The sequence below is a fragment of the Rhinopithecus roxellana genome, chromosome 4 (assembly GCF_007565055.1).
Source record: "Rhinopithecus roxellana isolate Shanxi Qingling chromosome 4, ASM756505v1, whole genome shotgun sequence".
NCBI lineage: Eukaryota > Metazoa > Chordata > Mammalia > Primates > Cercopithecidae > Rhinopithecus > Rhinopithecus roxellana.
The window spans coordinates 24,991,971-24,998,983 of record NC_044552.1 but is presented as its reverse complement, the minus strand read 5'-3'; the positions used below and the strand labels follow the sequence as shown (position 1 = coordinate 24,998,983).

Sequence of the window (7,013 nt, the reverse complement as noted above, 5' to 3'; positions counted from 1 at the left end):
AGATAAAAATAATTAAATAGGAATAAGCTTCTAAAATGGGAATATAAAGAAAAATATTTTTGTAGAGCTGTATAATGTGTTGATGTTTTAAACTAAGTGCTATTACAAAAGAGTAGAGAAGTTTAAAAAGTTTATAAAGTTAAAAAGGTTACAGAAAGCTATGGTAACTAATTTATTATTAATTAATTATTAATAAATAATAAAATTATTAGTTAATTATTAATTAATAAGACAATTTATTATTAAAGAAAGAAAACGATTGTTAAAATCAACTTAGTGTAGCCTAAGTGTACAGTGTTTATAAAGTCTAAGCAGTGTACAGTCATGCCCTAGCCTTCACATTCACTCGCCACTCACTCACCCACCCAGGGCAACTTCCAGTCCTGCAAGCTCCATTCATAGTAAGTGTCCTAGACTGATACGCCATTTTAAAAATCTTTTTTTAACCACATTTTTACTGTACCTTTTCTCTGTTTACACATGCTTAGATCCACAAATACTTACCATTGTGTTAGAATTGGCTGCAGTGTTCCATACAATAACATGCTATATAATTTGCAGCCTAGGAGCAATGGGCTTATCATGTAGCCTAGGTGTGAAGTAGGTTATACCATCTAGGTTCGTGTGAGGACACTCTGTGATGTCCACACATGACAAAATCACCTAAGGACTCATTTCTCAGAAGCTATCTCACCATTAAGCAAAGAATGACTGTGTATATATATATATATATATATATGTCCTCGGAAGTTTAAACATTTTCAATTTGATACATTTGTGTCTCATTTAAGAAATACTTGGCCGGGCGCGGTGGCTCAAGCCTGTAATCCCAGCACTTTGGGAGGCTGAGACAGGCGGATCATGAGGTCAGGAGATCGAGACCATCCTGGCTAACACGGTGAAACCCCGTCTCTACTAAAAAATACAAAAAACTAGCCGGGCATGGTGGCGGGCGCCTGTAGTCCCAGCTACTCAGGAGGCTGAGGCAGGAGAATGGCGTGAACCCAGGAGGCGGAGCTTGCAGTGAGCTGAGATCCGGCCACTGCACTCCAGCCTGGGCGACAGAGCAAGACTCCATCTCAAAAAAAAAAAAAAAAAAAGAAATACTTTCCATTCCAGCAGATGTTAAAAAAAAAAAAAAAAAAAGAAGAAGAAAGAGGCTGGCACAGTGGCACATGCCTGTATTCCCAGCACTTTGGGGGGCTGAGGTGGGTGGATCATTTGAACCTAGAAGTTTGAGACCAGCCTGGATAACAGGGCAAAACCCCACCTCTACTAAAAATACAAAAATGAGCTGGGTGTTGTCTCACACGCCTGTTGTCCCAGCTACTCAGGGGGCTGAGACGAGAGGATCACCTGAGCCTTGGGAGGTTGAGGCTGCAGTGAGCCATGATCGGGCCACTATAATTCAGCCTGAGTGACAGAATGAGACCCTGACAAAAAAAAAAAAGAAAGAAAAAAGAAAGATTTTCCTATTCAAATATTTTTAGGATATCCTTATAATAACTTTGGCAGTAATTTTACTTTTTCCTATTTATCTATACTGCTTATATAATTTTTTGTTTATATCAAGGCATAGAGATATAATTTAATCACGGCATGTTTAGTAGACTATCGGTGCTGGGAAAGGGCTTAGGAGATGACGATGAATCAAAACACAGGATAGAGGCTGGGTGCGTGGCTCAGCCGGTAATCCCAGCATTTTGGAGATCCAAGGTGGGTGAATTGTTTGAACCTGAGAGTTTGAGAACAGCCTCAGCAACATAGTGATACCTCATCTCTACAAAAAAATTTTAAAAAAATTAGTTGGGCATGGTGGCATGTTCCTGTAGTTTCAGCTTCTCAGGAGGCCGAGGCTGGAGGATTGCTTCAGACAGGGAGGTCAAGGCTGCAGTAAGCAATTATGGCGCCATTGCACTGCAGCCTGTAAGGCTGGTTTGTTTGTTTGAGACAAGGTCTCATTGTCTTTCAAAAAACCAACCAAACAAAAATTAAATAAAACCCCACAGAATAGAACTCTCTGTGGATAGTAATATATGAATTAAAAGAAAGAATAACAGGAATCAAATTAATGAAGTCATTTCTGTGTGGAAGACTTCCTGATGATTTTGATGCTTTTCCCAGAGGAATTTTTCCTTTTTTTTTTCCCCCAGGAAACATGTATGATTGAATTAAGATAAACTACCCTTTCCTCTGACTCCTGACTTTCTGGTTTCCCTTCATCTCTGCTGACATCAGGACATTCCTGAGTATCATAAAGGTCCTGCAATCATAGCCATTTAGAACTCTGAAAAACGCAGTCACTCTCTTCCAAACCAGTATTTATTAAAGTTGCAGAGAGAGTATTTTTTGGTTTCTTGGGAGACAGAGGATGAAGGGGGCACTCACGCACAGAACATCTATTCCAACACTTCTGTCCTCATCAGCCTTTCGTTCCTTCCTATACATTATACCAAAAAATTTCTCACATCTAATCCTGTTTAGCTAGGCCATGACTAAGTCAAATTTAAAAGCAACTCAATGTTTAGATCCATTCTGAGTATGGAAAATCTCAAATTGTTTTCCACTGCTCTCACACCACAACAACTATCAATGCAGAAGACTTCTCTGACCAAATGTAGGGAACTTCTCCATCAACCAAGCAATTGGCTCTGTGATGGGTGGGTGTCCTCTAACTGAATTCTGGCACTATCTCCCTGGAGATAGCATCACATCCCATGGGTTGAGAGCTCAGTCCCCACGACTGTCCCCCTCCCACTCCTGATGCCAATCTCTAGCCTCAGGTTATTTTGTCTGTGTTTCTAACTAACTCGCTATAAATCGGGGTTCCCATAACCCATTTCTCAGGTTTGATTAATTTGCTAGAATGGCTCACAGAACTCAGGAAAACACTTACATACATTTACCAGTTTATTTAAAAAGATAGTCTAAAAGATATAAATAAAGACCCCCATGAACAGACACATAGGGTTAGGTCAGAAGGGTCTCCAGTGCAAGAGCTTCTGTCCTGTGGGGTTGGGATGCGTCACCCTCTCTGGCACATGGTCAAGTTCTTGTTCACCTTCCTGTTAGCCTCCCTATGTTCACCTATCCAGAAGCTCTCCAAACTCTGCCCTTTTGGGTTTTGATGGAAGCCATATTTCTTAGGCATGATTCATTAAATCATTGGCCATCGGCTTAACCTTCAGCCTCTCTCCCCTCCCTGCTAATGATATGATCCTATATCTAGAAAACTCTGAAGACTCCATCAAAGAACTATTAGATCTGATAAATTCAGTAAAGTTGTGAGATGCAAAATCAATATACAAAAATCAGTATAATGTCTATATATTATTAATGAAACAGCTGAGAAAGAAATAAAAAAAGCAATTCCATTTACAATAACTAGAAAAAAATGCCTAGCAATTTTTATGCAAGGAAGTCAAAGATCTCTTAAAAAGAAATCTACACAACACTGATGAAAAAAAGAAGAGGACACAAACAAATGGAAAGATATTCCATGCTCATGAATCAGAAGAATTAATATTAGTAAAATGACCATAATTCCCAAAGCAATCTAAAGATTCAAGGGAATTCCAAAAAAAAACCAATGTTATTTTTCCACAGAATTAGAAAAAAAAATTCTAATATTCCTAAGGACCCAAAACATTTTTAAAAAGCCCAAATAGCCAAAGCAATCTTGAGCAAAAAGAACAAAGCTAGAGCCATCATACTAGTTGACTTTAAAATACATTACAAGGCTATAGTGTCCAAAACAGAATGGTATTAATATGAAAACAGACATGCCAATCAACGGAACATAATAGAGAATGCAGAAAAAAATCCATATATTTATAGCCAAATGACTTTTAACAAAGGTGCCAAGAACACACATTTGGGAAAAGGACACCCTCTTCAGTAAAAGGGCAGGAAAATGGATATCCCATATGCAGAAGAATGAAACTAGATTCCTGTCTCTCACCCTATTAAAAATCAACTCAAGTTGACTTAAAGACTTAAATGAAAGACTGAAACTATAAAACAACTGGAAGAAAATAGAGGAAACACTCTAGGTCAGTGGTCCCGGCAAAGGTTTTATGGCTAAGACTTCAAAAATATAGAAAACACAAACAAAACCAGACAAATAGGACTATAATAAGCTAAAAGCTTCTTCACAGCAAAGAAAACAATCAACAGAGGGAAGAAACAATCTGTTGAACAGGAGAAAATATTTTCAAACAATTTATCTGACAAGAGGCTAATATCCAGAATATTATAAGAAACTCAAACAACTCAAGAATTAAAAAAACCAAACAATCTTATTAAAAAGTGGGCAAAGGGCATGAATAGGTATTTCTCAGAAGAAGAATACAAATGGCCAACAGGTACATAAAAAAATGTTCAACATCACTAACCATCAGGAAAATGCAAATCAAAACCACAGTGAGATGTCATCTTACCCTAGATAGAATAGCCACAAGTGAAAAAACAAAAATAATAAAATAAAATAAAATAACAGATGCTGGTGATGTGAAGAAAAGGGAACCCTTATACACTGTTGATAGGAATTTAAATTAGTACAGCCACTGTAGAAGACACTATGGAGAGTTTTAAAAAATCTAAAAATAGAATCACTATATTATCCAGCAATTTGGGGGTGGCTTTGGAAAGCCCTGGAGTTCAGGGGTCAGGGTTGGCAGACAGCAGGGCCTGGGGGTGCTTGGGTAGCTGGAAGAGAATGAAGGAGGCAGACGCCTGGGTCCCAGGGTATCGAAGTGAGGGAGGTGTGGGGCTGTCCCAAGAGGGCAAGAGACTAAGAGAGAAGAATTCTTGAGACCTGTTGGGAATAGGGAAGGGTCAAACCCTCAGGATCCAGGGCAAGGGGTCAGAAGCTTGGGTCAGGCTCATCGCTGAGCTCTTTGTAACCCACCACCATCTTCAGACTCCCAGCTAAGTTGTGCACATGTCCTCTAAGAACATCTCCTTGGCTGCCAGCAGAGGGACCTGCTCTTTGCCTGTGACCCTGTGGCCACTGGGTCTAACAAGGTGGCTCCTCCTGTCAAAGACAATGAAGAGGCAGCCGTCCAGCAAGCCGAGTGCTGTGACCCCAGGCTTCCCGGGGCTGGACTCTGCTAGGACAGTAAGGCCCTAGCACAGAAAGTGGGGCCCTCAATCTACCAGGGCTGGGCCCCTTAGACCCTGTCCTTCACTCTCTTTTCTTCAGGACCCTAGGAACTCCCTCTTGCTTTACACACACCTACACATACACACACACACCCCTTCTAAAGAAACACTTCCCACTTTTCTCTCCTCCCTGACTCCTTTCACCTTCCTCCTTTTTCCTCCTCCTCCTTCTTCTTCCTTTTTCCTTCCTCCCTCCTCCTCTTCCTCCTCCTCCTCTTCCTCCTCCTTCTCCTCCTCTTCCTCCCTTCCCTTTCCTCCTCCTCCTCCTCCTCCTCTTCTTCTTCTTCCTCTTCTTCTTCTTCTTCTTCTTCTTCTTCTTCTTCTTCTTCTTCTTCTTCTTCTTCTTCTTCTTCTTCTTCTTCTTCTTCTTCTTCTTCTTCTTCTTCTTCTTCCTCTTCCTCTTCCTCTTCCTCTTCTTCTTCTTCTTTCTTCTTCTTCTGAAAAAGATTCAATTGACTCACAGTTTCAGTGTTGGGTGATTCCTTCTTCTCTTATGATCCATTTCATCTCCCTTCTGCTCTCTGGAGCCTCCCTCCTTCCTGGACTGAGGTCCCAGGGGCTGCTCTCCTCAGGCCCCAAGGTTGGAGCTCACAGACTGATTCCTGGCATGAGCAGCCTCCATCTGCAGGAGTAGTGGCAGGAACACGGGAGGGGACAGGAGGTCCTAGAGGCTGGGGGACTGGGTCGTGCATTAGGAAGGGGCTGGGGTTGAGTCAGCGCCAGACCTGATCCTGCTGTTTTGGGCTGGAGGCCTCTCTCTGCCCTGAGACAAAAGTCCAGTCAATCAGTTGTGGGAGAAAACGTTCATATCAACATGGATTTTGGGAGACTGGATGAACTCAGAGCCTGACGTGAGACCGGGAGACTCCCTTGTGTGCAGAGCCCTGTCCAGGTGCTGGGAACAGAGGGAGAGCCTGGGAGGTCCTGGCTGGGGAGACAGGGGAGCGGGGTCCTCTGTCCTCAGCCCTGTGGTGACACGGGGGCGCCGCCACGCTGCTCTCGGATTCTGACTGAGGGCTCTGGGGCACCAGGCTGCGGGCTGCCTGGGGCAGACAGTGCTGATCCTGAGGTCATCCACGCGGGGATGGAGGTTCCTTCTGAGCAGCCCTGGAATCCACAGGACTCAGGCTACATTTGCTTGTTCTGCAACGTGAGGCAATTGTGAAGTAACAAGGTCTGGCTCTAGAATTCTTACGGCAAACACGGCTGTCATAAAATCCAACCAGAATGAGAGTCCAGGGCCTGAGTTGACCGCCCTGGGCACACCTGGCTTTGATGGGGTTGCCAAAAATGTAACTTTGGCACTTACAGAAATTTCAATGGTTGTCAAAAACTCCAAATAAGTGTGTACACTTTCATTTCTCATGTCTCTGGCTGTGCTTTTCTTTTTTTTTTTTTTTTTTTTGAGACGGAGTCTCGCTCTGTCACCCAGGCTGGAGTGCAGTGACAGGATCTTGGCTCACTGCAAGCTCCACCTCCCGGGTTTACGCCATTCTCCTGCCTCAGCCTCCCGAGTAGCTGGGACTACAGGCGCCCGCCACCTCGCCCGGCTAGTTTTTCTGCATTTTTTAGTAGAGACGGGGTTTCACCGGGATAGCCAGGATGGTCTCGAACTCCTGACCTCGTGATCCGCCCGTCTGGGCCTCCCAAAGTGCTGGGATTACAGGCTTGAGCCACCGCGCCCGGCCCTGGCTGTGCTTTTAAAAGGGCAGAATGAGCCATGGAAAGAGGCTGAAAGGCTCCTCTGGGAATTCTCAAATCCTTTTCACAGCAGTAACTTGGACCTAGAAAGCCAAGACTGAAGGAAATAGGGAGAAGGATCTGGAGACGGAGCCGTCTTTTCTGATCAG

The 7,013-nt window shown here is 43.1% G+C and overlaps 1 long non-coding RNA gene across 1 annotated transcript; it reads right to left on the bottom strand.

The window, feature by feature from the left end:
- Nucleotides 1-423: 423 nt before the first annotated feature.
- LOC104682119 lies at nucleotides 424-6,545 on the bottom strand. The gene is made up of 3 exons (XR_004056728.1): nucleotides 5,625-6,545; nucleotides 1,108-2,263; nucleotides 424-796 (listed from the first exon to the last, which is right to left on the bottom strand). It is a non-coding gene; the product is annotated as an uncharacterized LOC104682119 (long non-coding RNA).
- Nucleotides 6,546-7,013: the final 468 nt, after the last annotated feature.